This window comes from Bactrocera oleae, chromosome 2, assembly GCF_042242935.1.
Source record: "Bactrocera oleae isolate idBacOlea1 chromosome 2, idBacOlea1, whole genome shotgun sequence".
Classification (NCBI taxonomy): Eukaryota; Metazoa; Arthropoda; class Insecta; order Diptera; family Tephritidae; genus Bactrocera; species Bactrocera oleae.
The window spans coordinates 1,328,149-1,347,208 of NC_091536.1; the positions used below are offsets into that span (position 1 = coordinate 1,328,149).

Sequence of the window (19,060 nt, forward strand, 5' to 3'; positions counted from 1 at the left end):
TGTCAATTTGGGTGTGTACGAATAAAACTCGCTAAAAATGCATTGCAGATTGCAACGATGTTGATATTTCACAAAAATCCCAATATACCGGTGTGGGTATAGGCGAATGTGTGCACATCTATGTGTAAACATGAACCCCTTCATACAGACATATATATAGGCATCAAAGTCAATTTCAGATTACATACCATATCCCTGTATAGGCTCTGCCAGACGCTTGTATAACTACAGTTATAGATGAGAAATATTTTATGATGTGAAATTTTGCGTATGATACCAAATGCTTAAAGTTCCTCAAATGATTGTAGAAGTTGTGGAATGACTCGAAACAAATTCAGCTTGGGACGTTCGTGCAAAATGCACAATTATTAAAAATAATTATTGCTCCCTGGTCTTTGAGTGTATTTACACTAAGTGTTAAAACTCCCCCGCACCCAAAATCGGAGAGTGATAGATCGGTAATAATAAAAGATTGACGAAAAATGTATATCATGAGAATTATCAGGGAAAATCGCCAAAAATTTTATTTTACAAAGTATTCATATATAAAAAAAAGATGAAATAAAAACTTAGTTAAGGAAATTGGTAGGAAACGTTGCATGTGAGCAACAGTTAATAGATCGATTCGTAGAGTCCGCTACTATCATAAAATTAGAGCGCGGAAACTAATTTTAAATGAAATTCAGAATTCTTTACGAAGTAACATCAATTTTAAATGTATGTTGGAAGGAACATTTTTTCTGTAGAACCCTCCAAGAAAAAAGTTCTGGATCCGGCACTGATTGTAAAACAAGTCCAGATTGCCTTTAAGTCAAATTATGGCCAACAATAGTCTAAAATAGCCGATACCTGTCATATCATAGCCGTGCTACACTCAAAACTGTAAAACTCTTCACTTTGATGCGTTTTAAAAAACTTTCGAACTTAAATATTAAGTAGGTAAAAAGTTAGCATTTAGAAGCTTCTTCAACACAAGATCGAAACTAAGGAAAATTTTGTAACAGAACAATGATCGCCACTGGAATGCAAGTTTTGGAAATAAATTAATCAAAGTATACTGAAACAACTGTGAAACATACAAGTATGCATTTACAGTGACAGCTGGGATGACCTCCAATTGGGAAATCAGATGATAACCACTCTAAAATATAGGCATATTACTCACATCTCAGAATTTTTACAAAACGCCTATGTGCAGCTAAAAAAGCACGAAAATGAAATGCATTTCACTGTGGATTTGAATAAAAAAATGTTGCCTTTGCAAAACAACTACTAAAACACACCAGACAGTGTTTTCGCTATGATAGTAGGCTTCCAAGGCAACAATTTCAGATCTGATCTCGCACAAGGAGAAATCTGTACACAGGTACACTGATAAATGTAAGTAGTGTGTATGCATGTATATGTGTTCGAATATGTATAAAAGTTACTCCAACACCTCAGATAAGCTTTAAACTCGTACCATCTTCATCATATGCATGTGTCTGCATTGGAGCTGGAGCAAATGCATAGGCATAGCCATAGAAGGGCATAAAAATTACAACAACTGCAAATGCTCTCACACAATAACGCCAACAACTACAATTGAATAATCAATGAATGTTGGCTCCAGTATTGTTGGACTTCTGGTGTCTGTAGAATAGCAATTTGCATTGAGTACACCTTTGTAGAGCTCCGTTGCAACGTCGTTGTGGCAACCACCCACAATCCATACCCTGCACGGCTGCAACCCTTACTTCAAATGCAGTTTGGCTCGGCAATCACAGCGAAGAAAATTCACATTTCGCACACATGCCCAGAAGGCGGTGCGTCGCATTTCGAAAGCTGTAAATGGCAGTGGCGCTTCAATTGGCAAGGGATTGTTGCCGTCCGTACGATCTTCCAATTCGTTCCTTCTTAATTTGCCAGTGTCTAAAGCGAAAAAAAAAAAACAATTTAGTACAATGCCCAAACCTTTTTCCTTCATTTCATTACATTGCCCGGTTTCTCAGTGGCAACGTCAGAGCATCCATTTGAGGGAGGACTACATTAAGAGTATATGGATAATTCGAACGCAGATAGCTACTGGCATTTTCAATTTTAGAATTATATAGCACTGCATATTGTAATCGTTGTAGCCAAATTGCATATGTGCCCTGTGGGTGGGTGGAATGAACCTTACCATTCTCAAATGAAATTCCCAAATCAAATTGCTGTCTGTGGATCAGACCCTGTAGTGTATTTCCTCGCTGGAATGTTGATGTTGTTTTAAGTTCGTTCGAATTTCTCAGCTACCTTTTCATTCCAATCCATCTAATTTCGAAATCCAACAAAGTTTTTCAGTTATCCTGAAAATCAAACCAACTGCTTTCTATTTTTATACCCTGAAAGGGGTATATTAAGTTTGCCACAAAGTTTGTAACAGTCAGAAGGAAGCGTCGGAGACCCTATAAAATAAATATATAATAATATATAAATGATCAGCATGACGCGCTGAACTAGTCTATCAGTTTTTGAGATATCGATCTAAAATTTTGCACACATATTTTTCTCTCAAATAAGCTGCTTGTTTGGCAGAACCGCCGATATCGGACCACTTAGCATATAGCCGCCATACAAACTGACCGATCAAAATCAAGTGCTTGAATGGAATATTTTGTATTTTGTGAATGGTATTGTAATGTCGGTGTAGTTAAAGTTAATGATTTTTTTGTTATATCTTTAATGTATGCTTATGATGTAGTCAGAAATTGTGCAAGAACACTTTTTAACAAGGAAAAGCAATGTTAAGTTTCAATTTTAAAAATATGAAATGGATCTGGAAAAGAAAAACTTTAAGCACCGATAAAAGGTGTTAGACCACTATCCCCGTAGTCCATAATCTCAACCATTTGTTTTACGAGTTTATTCCAAAATTCATAAATGCATTTTTGAGCTCTTCAATGCCACGTTACTAGTTTCCTCCACCTACAGATCCATTTGAAAGCTTTTATGTATGTGTATTTACGCCTATATTTGTATATACCTATGTTAAGACTTGTGCATTGAAAGCACAAAAATTGTTGGAATGAGTAATATACCAATGCATGTGTACATCTCCTTGTTTGCGTAACGTTGCACTGGCTAGAAATGAGCAAAAAGATTGGAATTGAACCTGCCGGCCCGACAACCAGGATATTTCGTATTTTTTCAAGTTGCTATGCCTTCGTCTGCATTTCCGTTCGAAGTGAAATACACGGAAATAGAGGTGTACCTAAAGAATGGCTTTTCTGTTTCTCATCATACAGCACACGAATAAAGTGATTTTAACAAGAGGAGTATTGGCACAAGCAGTAGTGCCTGCAACGAACGACGTTGACAATGATGATGCCAGCCTAGCTGCAATGTGCAGTGTAAGAACTGCAGTCTACGTGCGAGAGAGTCCGGAGATGAAAAAATTACCTCAGACCACAGAATGAGTCCTCTTTACATTCTCAATTTTAGAAATAGACCGTTCCACATGCTACCAAACCCGACTATGGTATATACCCATTGTTTAGTGCAAGGTTTTCGTAAATGTACATATATAGGTACATATACGAGTATGTATGTATGTAGGAATATTGTGTAGCGAATGCGATATTTCTGTACATTTTAGGATTATACAAAACCCTTCAGTGACTTTTCGTTTTTGAGTTCAATTTCTGTTCAGTTCAATGCATTTCACACAAATCAATTCGCTCGATTTTTTTTATAATTTTGTCTTTTAAGAATTAAGCCATATTCAAATGTTCCAACAGACTGAGGGAAATTATTTCATTTAATGCTTAAAATGCGGACTTTACCATAGTCAAGCCTAGTGACGTCTGTGCTCAGGTTGTTGTTGCCTGAGTCTATGAAATTTTTTTGTCATACGAAACAAAATTATTGTCACACTATCTTGCTACCAGGTGTAAGGTAAGGAGGATTACTGTGGAAGATGTAAATATTATTCATCAAATCAACAAGGAAAGGTATTGACCGTTCACTACTTTGTGTCACTCTGTTTATTCAACCAACTCGAGCTACTTGACTCAGAGTATTTTGAAGTTGAAAGTTATACAGACTCTCTCACGGCCTTCTTCCCAAGCAAAACTTAATCAGCCTATCCCGAAGTAAAGTAGACGAAAATAATATGAGTATGGAAAGAGTTTGGAAACGTTTGATAAATTGACAAAAATAAAGGGAAAATCATTTAGGGCAATCTGAAGTCGGGAAGAGGAAGTGGGGGGCGGGTTTGGATTTTTAGGGGTTAAAAAATAGGTTATAGAAAAAGTTACATGGCAAAGTTGAAGGTAATGAAAATATCTACAATATTTGTATAACATCTTTCTCACATAACCTTAAAATTTATATAAAAACATTAAAATATACAAATTAATCGGCTTCTTGCTTCTGTATTGGTGTAAATAGGAAACCAAAGCAGTAAACTGCCAAAGAGCTGTTTAGCTCTGTGTTTTTCAAACGAAAGCTTTTTTTTTACTTTTTAGTAGCCCCTTCGATATATTGAACTCATTGATCTCAGAAGCATTATCTAAGCTACATGCGTTGTTGCTTTTCGAACATTTGTAACATTTAAATAATATTATGTTATTAAATTACTACTGATTTATTTGATATAATAGTTATAACATTTTTTTAAAAGAATTCTTCGACTATCATCAATCACAAGCCGCTGAGTGTGTTTCTGACATATTAAAGCTACTTAAAGAATCCATTTAAATTTCATCAAGAACCAAACCCTAAAGAAGGGAAGACGAAAAAACCTGCAGGAATCTAGTAAGCTCATCTGCCTACATTTAATTTGTACTGCGACGCTGTAACATACTCGATGATCTCTTACTAATGGTCGGTCAACTCTACTATTGATATTTACTTTGTCATTTTGATATTGGTTACTTTGAACTTTCGGCTGCACATACATATGTACGAGTATATCCGAATCCTTCGACTGGGGAAGACATTATAGTCTACCCCGCAAAGCAATATCTAAGAGTATATAACTAATTGATATTAAGACATCGATTAAAATTAAGATTAAGGTAACTTAGACTCTCTCATAGTAATGTTTATTTATATCATCTTAGGTAAAATCAGAGCTGCGTTATTCAAAGATTAACTCTTCGCCGACTTCTGAGTCTCCATTAGGAAGAATTGAACCTATTTGGGGCTTGAAGACAGACAAATCTTTATATACATGTGTACCGATTGCGTGGCAAGCACTGTCTACCTCAACCCCTCAACCACAATGGCCGCACATACATTTGAAGATAGGTATAGGAACCAAAGGACGAACGAATGCCACTAACGCATTTCAATGTTGGTATTTGCTGTTAGATGCAAGAGCGGCTTCCTACGCCTCACTAAAACAAATACAGTCAACAAAAACTATGCACTTTCAAATACCTATGTGAACGGTTCGTCAAAATGCAAATATATGCATGTGCGTACATCAAATGCAAATACTTACATATGTACTGAAGCAAAACCGCCTATGTACATAAGTATGTAGCGTTATGTTGTTTATATATTTCATAAATATATATATGCATACGTAGGCGTATTACCGTAAGCACTGGCATAACAATCTATTCGCATGTGAGCGGCCGTTCCAACATTTCGTAAATTGTAGTTTTTTCCCAATTTGCATTGCTGACCAGCACAAAGCAATGTTTGCTTTTGGTTTGGTGCAAGTTGGACACATGAAACTGTTCTCTACACTTGGATGCATTTGGTCGTGCCCATTCCCATGTATTCCCTCCGTTTATGCAATTGCATCAAATCCAGTTTTTGTTTCCATCAACGTTAGTGTTTCGTAGATGGAAATTTTCAGATTTGTATGCGATAAATGAAAGAGTTTGAAAAACGTAGCCACGATATTTTTAAAAATATTTTTATATAAATTCATCAGCCTCACGCATAACTGATCTCGAAGTTAGTTTCGAGAAGCACCACGGAACGTTTGTTATTCTAAGAGAGTGGACGAGGTTCAAAGGTTAGATACAAAATATAATTCGAGAAGAAGACAGCTCTTTGATAGAGGTATCGAAAACTAAATATTAACAGCGAGTTGGACAAGATGGTAGATATGCAATTCATTGATCATGTTTAGATATGTTGCAACATTTGTCTTTAAATCAAACAAGTATAACCATATAATAGTTAAAGCGAATACATGGTAGAAAACGTAAAACTGTTCCATCTGATAACATATATCACAATGTAACTTTTGTTGTAAAGGAGAAGTGACAACATTTATTACTCATGTAGTTGAGACGGCATCGTGCCTAACAAGCAATAATATTATTATTATGTATATTATTAGAATATTATTTAATTATGATTTTGAATTAAGGCACTTAAAATGAGCAATATATTCAATAAACCAATACGAATTTTTATCTTTTATATTTTGTCTAACTTCATGGTATATTGAAAGGTTTGTAATATGATATTAGCTGTATTCGGTTGGTCATTTCGCTGCTCTCTTTAAAAAAAATTTACATATGAAAGCAATAACAAAGTTATCGAGTTGAATTGAAGCATATATATATATAAGCGTATACCTTATTAATGTGGTATAACTTCCATCTTCAATGCTACCAGTTTTGTTTTGCATATTTTAGCTCACTTTTACAATTGTGAAAGGTTTAAATGAGGTATGAAATTATTAATTTCTTTTTTTCCTGTATTATTTCAAATTATAATAATTAATAGAAAACCAATATAAATAGTTACAGCAACGTTTTTTAACGCGAAACCCCGAATTTCTTCACTAAGAAGGAATCATAACACATTGCGCATGCTTCAGAAGACATATTAGCGCAGGGTTGCACTACAAGTGCTGCGCGTTTGTTTGAGCATCTGGTATTGTTTGTTCGATTCGCTGATGAGTAACGCTTGGCGAATCGAAGACAGCTAATATATTGAATATTTTAAATACTCGTGTCACGGTGTTTGTTGCCAAACTCCTCCCAAACGACTGGGCCGATTTTATTGAAATTGGGTGTGCTTATCGGGTAGGTCTGAGAACCGGCCAACATTTATTTTTCCTAACCTAACCTCACTTTTAACCTAAATGCTACATACAATACAATATATTTTTTTTTTGCACAAAATTTTTTGCTTTTATATTAATGCATCAACATCGAAAAATACGTGCAATTCTAATTTTCACTATTATACGATTCGCCTCTGATTTTAATCGCGATGTTCTATCCAAAGATGCACAAGATGACAATCGAATATAAAAATGTTAGTATACTATAGTTCTATAATTTATTGACTTAAATAATATTTTAATACAATTAAAGTAAAGGCAAACGAACGTTTGATGGGGCTTACATGTGTACATTAAGTGCACTTTTATGCTTTTATCTTTACTAAATAGGTCCAGGAAGGAAGGAAGGACCCTTTTTTATAAAAAATAAAAAATTGTGAAACATACGTAGTAAGAAAATATCGCTTAGTTAACAAAATCTGAGGAACAATATAATTTAATTTTTCTATACTTAGCTCTGCCATAAGTTCTGTTACAGGTTCAAGCTCCTTCTAAAACATCTTACTGCTACACTGTTGTTCCACTTTCAATCCCTTTTTCACAGAAGTGAACAGGTGTAACGCCTTTACTGGAGACTTTCCCGCAAACTATTGGTGACAGCTCGATGGTGACCATGTTGAACTCTTGAAATAACAGCGTTTGTGTGGATTATGTTGTTTCGCTTATTAGAAACTTCTTCAACACAGAAACATTTTTCATCTATAAAGAGGATACTTTTATGGTCGTTGACTGCTTGTGACTGAAGAAGCCGCTTGTATCTGTTAAACCTAATTTGATTCAAGCGTGATGACAGAAGATGACCAGTTGACCGACGGTAAGCTTTGATGTGGATATCATCTCAAATAAGTCTTGACGATATACCCATTTCCAACGAAACGAGAACGAACACTTTCTTTCTTAACTGTAGACGTTTGGGAAAAATAGTGCGGTAAACAAACATTTAAATACAAAGTTTTTTGGGAAGCTCATAAATTTCACGTGTGATTTTTCCAAAATTATGTAAGGCAGTCACCGCAATAGGACTTCATTTAGCTCCCCATTCCATTGGTTAAAAGCGAAAGCAAACACTGCACTTTTTCTGCAAATTTGTCATCGCTGTACCTCATAAAATATTATTTCACATAATTGATTCGTGCATTACAAGTAGCTGATAATAGTATTGACAATAAATTCCAAATAAAACGGGAATTTATCTATATAGGTATATATAAATTACGCGCCCTGATTAAACTCCTATACTACGGAACCGATTTTAGTAAAATTTAGCATACTGAGTTCAGTTTCAACCAACTTAAAAGATAGGATAGTTAATATATCAATTTCAAAAATTTCGAAACATAAACATGTGTTCAAAATCAAAAATAAATATATTTTTCAGTAAGTGCCAAATGAAAAATTCATTTTATTTTCCATTGACAAATATTTGTATCAATCATTTTCAAAATGAAACCTCAAGTACAATCCCTTGGATTCTTAAACCGTTTTTGTCTTTATTCGTACATTATATTTTCACTGAATTTAATAATATATATATTTATATATATAACTATAAATATGTACATGTATATACTTATGCATATGTATATGTATGTTAGCGTTGTGAAAAGCAAAAAATTAAGCCTAACTGGTATATTAATTACAGCTCCTGCGGCCCTATCAATATTAGTCCATCATAACCAGAATAAATAATGAATTTTACTAAGAAGTGCTTTTATATCAGACAATATCTTTAAACCCGATCGATTAAAATATCGAAATTTCTGGTTGATGTCAGTTTTATGGTATTTTAAACCAGTCATAAAAACTATAATTTATAATAATATTGGGTTGTTAAAAATATATGAACATTTATTACATATATTTTTCATCTAATATCAGTAAACAAGTTAAGATTACCTATGAATAGCCATAAAAAAATCGTTTAATATTTTTGAAATGACATAGTATTTGCCCCGTTAACTTCTAATGAAGAGTGCATGTAAATATTATATAAAATTATGCGAGAGCAAATAATGGATAGCCAGGTGTATACATATGTACATATGTATGTATCGCTAATTTGTGTGCATGTACACATAATCGTATGCATCTTACATTCAAATATAAATAAGTCTGTAGATTTGTCTTCCAACAACAATCATAAGTAATCCTTTATATACAAAAGTTTAAGGGAGAAAATTCAAAGCCCTGTCTATGTCACACACACGTACATATGTGAGTATATACATACCTAACGTAAAGACATAGAATAAAGGATTCATGCAAGTAACCAAATCAAATAGACAAATGAAGAGCAGATGCAACAACAGAAAGTTACCCCTAAAAGAGAGCAATTTTTCCTGAATAACTGTTGTTGGCATTGCCAGTGTAGAAAGTGAGCGCAAATTGCATCATATTTGCGCCTACTTCACTTCTCCTCTAATGCATACATAAAAAAGAGGATAAAACGCGAGAGCAAACAGCGGGCTTCATTCCATTTGTGCAAAGTACTTGTATGTATGCGCCGATGCAGCATATATTCCACCACAGGCACTTCCGGTGCAAAACAGACAACAACAACGAACCAGCTTATGGTATGTATTGGTAATTATTAACTAACACAATTTGCCGCTCCCTGAAGAGTACGTTGAAATGAGAGAGTAACAACAAAAAGTGTTTTAGAAGTTGCCATGGAGATAGAACAGGTTGTACGTATTTAGATAATTTCACTGCAGTTAGAGATACTAGAATAAATTTATGTTAAATTAAAGTACACTTAAAAAAGAGCAATAAGGTAAGGTTATACACATTTATCGATAAAAATACATTGGGATATATATATTTTCTCTATGTTAATGGTATAGTATTATAATAGAGATATTTCTTAGCATATTTTGCAATCCAAATTACTTATAAATTAGTCGTCGTAATTTTCTTTCTGCCTCCTTTTTGGAGTTTTACCATAAATACATTCATATGCAAATATAACCCACATGACTAAAATATATGTATGTGTAAGTATGCACTTAACCCCCTTTTACCACCCTCCACATAAGACGACAACGAAGTACTGTATTCCGATAGAGGAACTGTTATACAAACATAGGCGTGTATTTATGTAGGTATGGAGTTGTATTAGTGAATCACCACACATATGCAACCATGATAAAACTGGTATAGTACACATGTATTTATATACGTAGATTGAGCAATAACAGTACAAGATTGCATACATACAACTTGACTAACTAAATAGTTGCCGTATCATATTATAATTTATTACAGTTATACTGTCATCAGTAATACATATATACGGAGAGTTATAAGTTAACTTTGAGTTTTCGCATGTTTTTAGTAAACAATTTGTTAACAATCTTTCTTGGTAACTGTATCTGAATTTTATCCTCAAAACTTCACTGAAGCTTTCCTAAACTGAATTGTGAAATCATGCTTCCTACAAGACTTGATTTATTCTTAAACTTATTATAAATGATTAAATTATTCCTATTCTAAATCATATATAATTTTTTAAAAATGTGGCTACTCTGTGCCAAGCTTCAAATACTACACAGTTCTTTGCCTTTAATTTCTTCTGTTTGTTTGGATATTTGAGCTTTGCCTACTTTAACGCATACTACACACTGTCGCTTATGCTAGTGAGAGCATACTATTAATGTGCGCCCTCTCTCTTTTTTGCTCTCTGCTTAGGTGTAACTGCTTCGCATTAGCGCACTCGCTTACTCTTTTGCTGCGCTGTTGTTGCTTTCCTGTTCATGGCCATTTCTAATGCTTTCTCTCTTTCTATCGCATTAGGTTTAGTGTTTTGCATTTCGTTTTTTGCTCCTTTTTTACCCAAATCTTCAGGGCACTCAAGAATACTAGTGTGCGCTTATATACCAAACTTATAGCAACAAAGTGCAACAATTGCTTACTTCTGTATCGTGAGATACGGTAAAATCGAGTAAGGCCATATGTGTGCCTGAGTGTACGAGTATATATCCGCATATATGTATTTCTATATATGTATATAAAAGAGGAGAGCGCAATGCTGTATTGAACTATGCTGTACCTAACCGGGTCCGGCAACTCCATGCTGGGCAGGTGTGTCGCCTTTATTCATGATATTTGTATACTGTTTAGGATGTCAAATGCGAATCCAAAGTAACAACAAAAGCAACACATGTATTTAAGTACATACATACATATGTATGAATACATACGCATGCTTTGGTACATGATTTGTAAATATGGGTACAAATAACCACGTGTGCGTGAGATTCGCGTCTTTCCCTTCTACCCTTTGTGCGATATTCCTTTTTATCTGTTTGCAGGTTTTGCACTAAAACTATTTCCCCTCTTGGTCAATAGCAATAAGACCAGCCATGCACCACATGAAATTCCTGACTCCCACTACCCCTCGCTCCTGCTATTCTATTGAGACATCTTACTTGTTTTTTGCCTCAAATGCTGCCCTCCACCCCAACATTTTGACCAACCAAAGGCACTCTTTTGGTAAAATGGGAGAAAAACTGAAAAACTATAGACTACAGTTTCCATGAATATTTGCTAGTGCAGTTTCAGTTTTTCCTTAGATTTTCTCGATTTTGGTTTTTAGTTTTTCACTTTTCACTTTTGGTTTTCGGTTTTTCGTTTTTTCTGCTGTGCAGTTTGGCGCCATAAAAACTGCATCTATGTACAGGATAGCTAATGCAAACAAATGCAAGGTGCCACACCCAAAAGTGCATTTTTATTTTGCCTTCCGCCGCCTTTTTTGCACTTTTACACTTTTTTGCTCGGGTGACGGGGTGCAAAACTGCATTCGGTTGGAGCATCAAGTGTTGAAAATTGCATTTTATATGCACCTATAGTTTGCCACCGACCAATGAGGGGCCATTTCCGTTGTCGTTGACGTCTCTTTTTATTTCAGTTTTCTTGTTTGAAATTCTCCCTTCTAAAAAGAGAATTTTGGTCAGACTTTGTTGTTTTTGCTACACAGATCTATATTGTAAGCATTTGAAGCCTCGCCAATCTTTATTATGATAAGTTTTTTTGCATTTTTACTATTTTTAATGGGAGCTTATATGGAGAAAAATACATTTACTGTACTCCTTTAGGATGTACAAAAATTAATTTTGTTTCTAAACTAAAATTAATATGAATTTAAAGTACTACATATGCAGTTATATTCGAGCGCATTTAAGTTGTGAGTATTTGCTCAAAAGTTTTCTAAAATTTTCAAATTAAAACTAATCATATTATTTTTAAATAAAGCGTTTTATAGCAAATATGGTAAAATAAGCTGTAAATAAAAAAAAACTAAAACTTTTTATGCTGATGTATCTCTATGAGCTAATGAGAGAAATCAGTAGCTACAAAATTCTTTCTCTTTTAAAAACTACCAGATTTAAGTTTATCTTCCCATATCAAGCAAATTCGAACACAGAACCTTAAATTTTAGTATTTCAGTCATAAATCACTTAGGCTTAGCACACTCCAATAAATCAAATATAAATTTTAGAAATTATTTTCAAATTATGGGAGAATCAGTCTAAATTCTAAAGAGTAGATTAGTGATTAAAATGTTTGTGTGTTAATATTTTCCGATGTTATAAATGACATCAAATTTTTTTGATAACGAAAACTTGTTATTTCGGTCCCACAAAACTTTAGATTTGCTTTATTATACCTACTCTCGCAACCTGTTGCTACAGAGTATAGTAATCGAGTTAGATATAGGGTTATATATATATGAATGATCAGGATGAAGAGACGAGTTGAAGTCCGGGTGACTATCTGTCCGTCTGTCCGTCCATCCGTCCGTCTGTGCAAGCTGTAACTTGAGTAAAAATTGAGATATCTTTATGAAACTTGGTACACGTGTTTCTTGGTAAGACGGTTGGACTGCCACGTTGGAATAACTGCTCCATAACAAAAAAGACTGTGGTTTGGTACACAGGATCACATTAAGAAGCAGCATCTGCAGTTAAAATTTTTTTTTAGGTGGGCTTGGTCCCGCCCCCTAATAGGTTTAATGTGCATATCTCCTAAAACGCTAAAGCTATAATAACAAAATTCACTGAAAACAAATGTTTTTTAGCACCTCTATCGACAGTGTAAAAATGGGTGAAATTGGGTGACAAGCCCGCCCACTCCCCATATAACTGTTAAAAACTACTAAAAGCACGATAAATCAAGCACTATACACGCCAGAGACATTAAATTGTGGCACCGCCCACTTTTAGGTAAAACCCCTTATATTGGGATGTTTAACCGATTTTAACAAAATTCGGTACATATCATTCTTCTTATATTGCTATGTTATAGTACGAAAATGGCCGAAATCGGATTACAACTACGCCTATTTCCCATATAACACCATTTTTAATTTCATCAAGAACCAATTGACATTTATTTTGCCAACTTATATCAAATAAAGTTAAAAAAAATAAACAAATCTGAAATCAATTCCTGGTTGTATCAAAAAAAAAATTCTCAGATTACACAATTTATTTGATTGCAAATCAATTGGTTGGTTTCTTGAAATGGAAGACCGGAATGCCCGATTTTAGGATATTGATCTGATATTTAATATATGTTCGTTTCTCCCGTTTTTTTGTTTGTGAAGAGTATTATAGCTTCGGTGCAGCCGAAGTTAACGTTTTTTCTTGTTTTTCGAAAATTTGATTTTGCTCGCCTGTCAATGTTTGTAATGCTACTAAATACAAATACATATATACTCTGAATAAAAAATACTTGAGTATAAAAATTTAAATAGCGCATATGCATTAGCAGTTTTCACAAATACTCGCATCATATTTATACATACGCGTTTATCAATACATTCACACAACATTCTTCGGCTTTAATTATTTTGCATGAGGCGTTTGCTACTGTATTTTTCTTTGTGTCTTTGGTTTTTGCTTTAGATTTTTTCTCTTGGATGGGACTGCTCGTTAGAAATTATTTTTTAATTTCACGGACACCCTTTTTTACAGGCTACTTATTGATGTGTCGTGTGTATAAGTGGGGCGAACGTAAAGAACACAAAAAAAAAAACAATACAAGGCGCCTTTTTCAATTATTTTATTTTCTATTTGGGCCAACGTAGGTTGTTCAAATAAATTTAGACAAATATATATCCACCCGCTTATACATAAGTATGTATGTTAAAAACTTGTTCAGAGATGTTGTTATTATTGTTTTAGTACTTACTTCAGCGTAGGCAGCAATAATTTTTATAAAATATATGTATTGATTTAATAAAAAAGGTGATAATTTGCTATACATTCGAGTATACATTTAAACACGACCACGGTTAGAAATACACTGATCATCGCTTGATCTAATTCCTACAATCGCTTGTCACTGGGGAATGTTGTTGGTTTTCTTTTAAACCAGTTAGAAGGCAGTTTTATAATTGTTGCTTTTGATATGTTATGATCAACTATGATCACATGTGAATCTTGTTTTCGGCACTTTCATCCTTTTTTGAAGGAGAGCGACCGCGTTGTGCTGACCATCACCCATACACCCCTTTGCAGCTTTTAGCTTAGAAAAGGGCACAAATGCCGAGTACAGGAATTTACGAACATGAAGGGATGCGTTTTCTATGCCTAATTGTTTAGCAGAAATAGTTGAGATCATATACAATGCATACCTACACAACTTCCATCTGAATGAATGTTGACCATGAGAACTAAAAGTGAACAAACTAGTTCCTCAGGATTTTGTATAATTTAGCTAAGTACGAAAGATCTATTGATGCAACTATTTTTATATGTAACGGAACTTATTTCAACTCAGATGCGTAGTTGTATTACTAAGATTTCTCCTTATTTACTAATATTATTAAATTTATATTAACCAAATTGGCTATTAATTTCAGGTTGTTAATATTCTAGGTTATCTAACAGGGCCAGTGTAGAGGCTCGTATAAGGAAAACATATATATTTTGTACATTTGTGTGTCAAAGCAGAGAATGTTAAAGAATAAAGAAGGCGCAAATGTTGAATTCGGATCTTTTTGGGTATTATTTTGTAGTTTTCATATTAGGGAACATCGAAACCATCATTAACATTCTTTGGCAAAGTTTAAATGCCAAAAGTCAACAGCGTAAGCTAAGCATTGTCCCGTTTAGGAATTCCTTTTTTATTGCCCAGGGTTTGGGTATGATGACAGCGTGTTTGGCGCGTGGCCATTTGCTAAGCATCGTCCCAATTAGGGATGACAGAATTTAAGGTGAATATAAGAATGAATACCTTCATTAATTTATAAACGTGTACGCTGACATTTATAATGGCTATTGACTGACCTTATCACACCTCGTTGAATGTTTAGACTAGTTATTCAAGTTTTTGGAGAATTGATGTGAAAGTGTAAGGTCAATATTAGCATAGATCAACTGATTTACTCTTTAAAATAATAGGCGATATATATTTCATTCGGTAAACTGATACCGCGGTTTATAGAAATCGCTGATTCTAAATTCATTCGGATCTCTTACTTTATGCTTGAGTTCAACTAATTCTTTTAATGTTTGAATACTACAATTATGTATTTTTCGGTGTCTATTTAAAATTATGAGTATTACACCTCTCAGACGGTTCTAGTAGTTATTTGAAGATCACATCTGCTTGGAATTCAGAAACAACTAGTAACAGGAAACAGGTAAGGCTAAGTTCGGGTTTAATCGAACAATTTTGCTCTTGCAACTTGCAAGAAATTCCTTCAAGTGCTGTCTAAATTTTTTATTGAAAATGTTGCTAAGAATTAAACATTCATTATTCGATTAAATCGTGAATAAATTACAATCAAATTTGGTATCTTCTTGACTTATATTAAAGTCCAATATCTTAGACTCAGTTTTATTGCTATATTTTAGTTAATGTCAGCTAAAAAAATTAAAAACACCTTCAAAAGAGATATATGTATGTGATATTTACTCGATCGAAAAGGTTAAATTTAATATATATTTAGTTTATGTGGAAAACGACAAATCCATTCTAATTCATCACTAAAACACGAAATTTTTAAGAAATCCTGTCCATTTAATTTCATTTAAATATCACACTTTTTGGCCAACTAAACGATTTAAAGTCTGACGGAAAAACGGAAATCATTCTATGTGGTATATTGGTGATAAAGAAAGGGACGGGCGGATTGCATTAATTTTGACGTTGTTCAGGTATACTCAAGAACATATTTTGAAGCAATTTTATTAATAAATAATACTCACTGACTGGCAACTTGTTAGAATAACAAAAATCCTTATAAGTAGTATATGGGACATAGTAATAAAAAGTTCACTGGGTTTCATAAAGGTACCTCACATAGCATCACCAATATTATATATTTTTGCCCAATTTTATCCATTTTAGGCACAGGGATATGTTGTAAAGTCACCCGGAAGTTCGAAAATCTAATGTAAATATTAACCCGATTCAACCCATTTTTGACAAATATACATACTATTATAAGGAAAGGATCCTCTCTGAACTTCAATTATATATCTCATACATTGACCGATATTTTCGGTAATAAGTCAACTATAGGAACTGGGGTCCACATATTCGGTACATAGGGACCGACCTGAACAGTTTTAGTTAGATTTTAACAATTTTTGGTCATAAGGTGGCACGCTTTACAGGCATTATTTGTTCGAACTTTTATCCCAATAGATTTATTGGGGCTTGAATTGCCTACTAGAAAGTGAAAGAACCAGATGGAATTTAATACTATGTTATATGGGAAGTAGGCGTGATGGTAGTCCGATTTCGCACATTTTAACACTGATTATAGAAATGTTAGAAGAATGGCACATACCGAACTTCAACCAAGTTCGGTCCATCGGGTCCTGAGGTATGTGATTTCATCTAATAGTGGGCGGTGCCATGCGCGTCGTCCAATTTAGACCCCGTCTCTGGCGTATAATATTATTTAATCGCGCTTTAAGTAGATTTTGACAGTACCGTTATATGGCGGGGCTATCATCAGATTTCATCCGTTTTTACACTGTCGGTAGGGGTGCTTAAAAAATGTATTTTGAGCGAATTTGGTTATTTTAGCTTAATTGGTTTGGGAGATATGTACATTAAAACTTTTAGTGGTCGGGGCCAAGCCAATTTTCAAAATTTTCAGCACAGGGTGCCCCTTGCTACTATGATCCTTTGGGCTGAATTACAGTTCTATATTTTAATTTAGTGCTTAGTTAGGACAATTTATAGGCGATTATGGCGTGGCAGTTGTCCGATTACTCCCATCTACGAACTCGTACTTACTTTTGTGCCAAGGACAAATGTACTAAGTATCATTACGATGTCTCAGTTTTACCTCAAGTTACAAGTTTGCACAGACAGACGTACAGACGAACGGACAGACAGACATCCGGATTTCAACTCGTCTCGTCATGCTGATTATTAATATATATGTAACGTTTTCCATACAAGGACATAATTTTTATCCTGCGGTTTATCTGAGATAAAAAACTGATTGAACGTTCACTTTCAGTTATATTAGGAGGAAAAGTGTACAAAATTGAAGAAGAGCCATCTTCAATTTCTGATGTTCTTTCTAGTTATAATGGGGAAATCATATCGGCTCTTAAATTTTTTTACTTGATAGACAGATGAATAATTTTTCCAGTGGATAAGACATTTATGCTGCAGATCTCACATAATGATATTGGCTACTTTATTTTATCTTCTTGGTCGAGTTTTCCTTATTTTTGATAACAAAGAGAGCTTCATCTACACGGATAGTATACTATTTGCATTTGATTATGTGTAATATTCGATAAACAAATGTAAAAATCGAAATATAACAAATTTTTTTTTTTTTAATGATACCATTCAAGATATAAATAAATATTAAGACCAATTACCCGATTGACCGCCATATTTAACTCATCCAAACAGGTGGAGTTAGGTTCTCGCAATTAGTGATAACGGATTAAAAATATTTCTTGTTGACATATTTAGACTAATTACTGAACAAGTAACTAGTTTATATCTTAAAAGCATCCTAAAATAAAATATTAAACTCATATTGTATAAAATTCAAGCAAGATGTATTGGGTAATATTATATAATATGTTACTAGTCAACTTTAAAATACTTCTTTCAGGAAAATTTCACCATTATAAATATTTACTCGATTGTGCTAAAACGTTAGCTTTATGAATTCACAGACATGGTGTCTTATTGTCCCTGGGCCAAGTCGGACAATAGTTTGTTATGATTAAAAAGCAAATTTTCTACTAAATTACCTGTGAAAATAGAGTCTGTGCACCTAATTGGCTCAACTTTCAAAGCACTTAGGCGGAATAGCGGTTTGCTGTCGTCAACTTCACGTGCAACTCTAAATTTGATGAACTCAAAGCATTGAAATAGAATTATGTAAGTAAACCATGCATGTTTGTGTACATAAGATATGTGTGAATATACTTAGATTTGCACGCAACCGGAGCTCTAAAAGTTTGCATTTTAATCAGAATCGTTAACATCATATAACAAAAAATTTAGGAGAGTTGCATAATGGAGACTACACCAAACGCAAGGGTCCAACCATAACCAAACTGCACGAACTGCTTCATGCTATGGGAGCGCTTCTAAACTTCCAAAATAATAATTATTTTTAGAATTCAACAAACATGATCCCTTAAGCGTTAAAATTAAACCAAAATAAATAAATAAAATACTTTCTAAACATTCTTGCTGCTATGGGTTTGCTGTGCTGAAGTTGAATACTTTGGCGCAGTTTATATGTAAACTGTGGCAACACTGATGCAAATGAGAAAATATAAAACAAAATATAACAAGAAAAAACGTTAACTTCGGTTGCACCGAAGCTATAATACCTTTCACAGAACTTAATTCCGATCGTTCAATTTCTAAGGCAGCTATATGATATAGTGATCTGATCTGAACAATTTCTTCGGAGATTGCATTATAGCCTTAGAAAAGAACTCATGCCAAATTTCGTGAAGATATTACGTCAAATAAAAAAGTTGCCCATTTAAGTACTTG

The 19,060-nt window shown here is 33.9% G+C and overlaps 1 long non-coding RNA gene across 1 annotated transcript; it reads right to left on the reverse strand.

Annotated features, from left to right (window-relative positions):
• Window positions 1–1,468: 1,468 nt before the first annotated feature.
• Window positions 1,469–7,949, reverse strand: LOC118683010 (uncharacterized). The gene is made up of 3 exons (XR_004978844.2): window positions 7,509–7,949; window positions 1,975–2,426; window positions 1,469–1,911 (listed from the first exon to the last, which is right to left on the reverse strand). It is a non-coding gene; the product is annotated as an uncharacterized lncRNA (long non-coding RNA).
• Window positions 7,950–19,060: the final 11,111 nt, after the last annotated feature.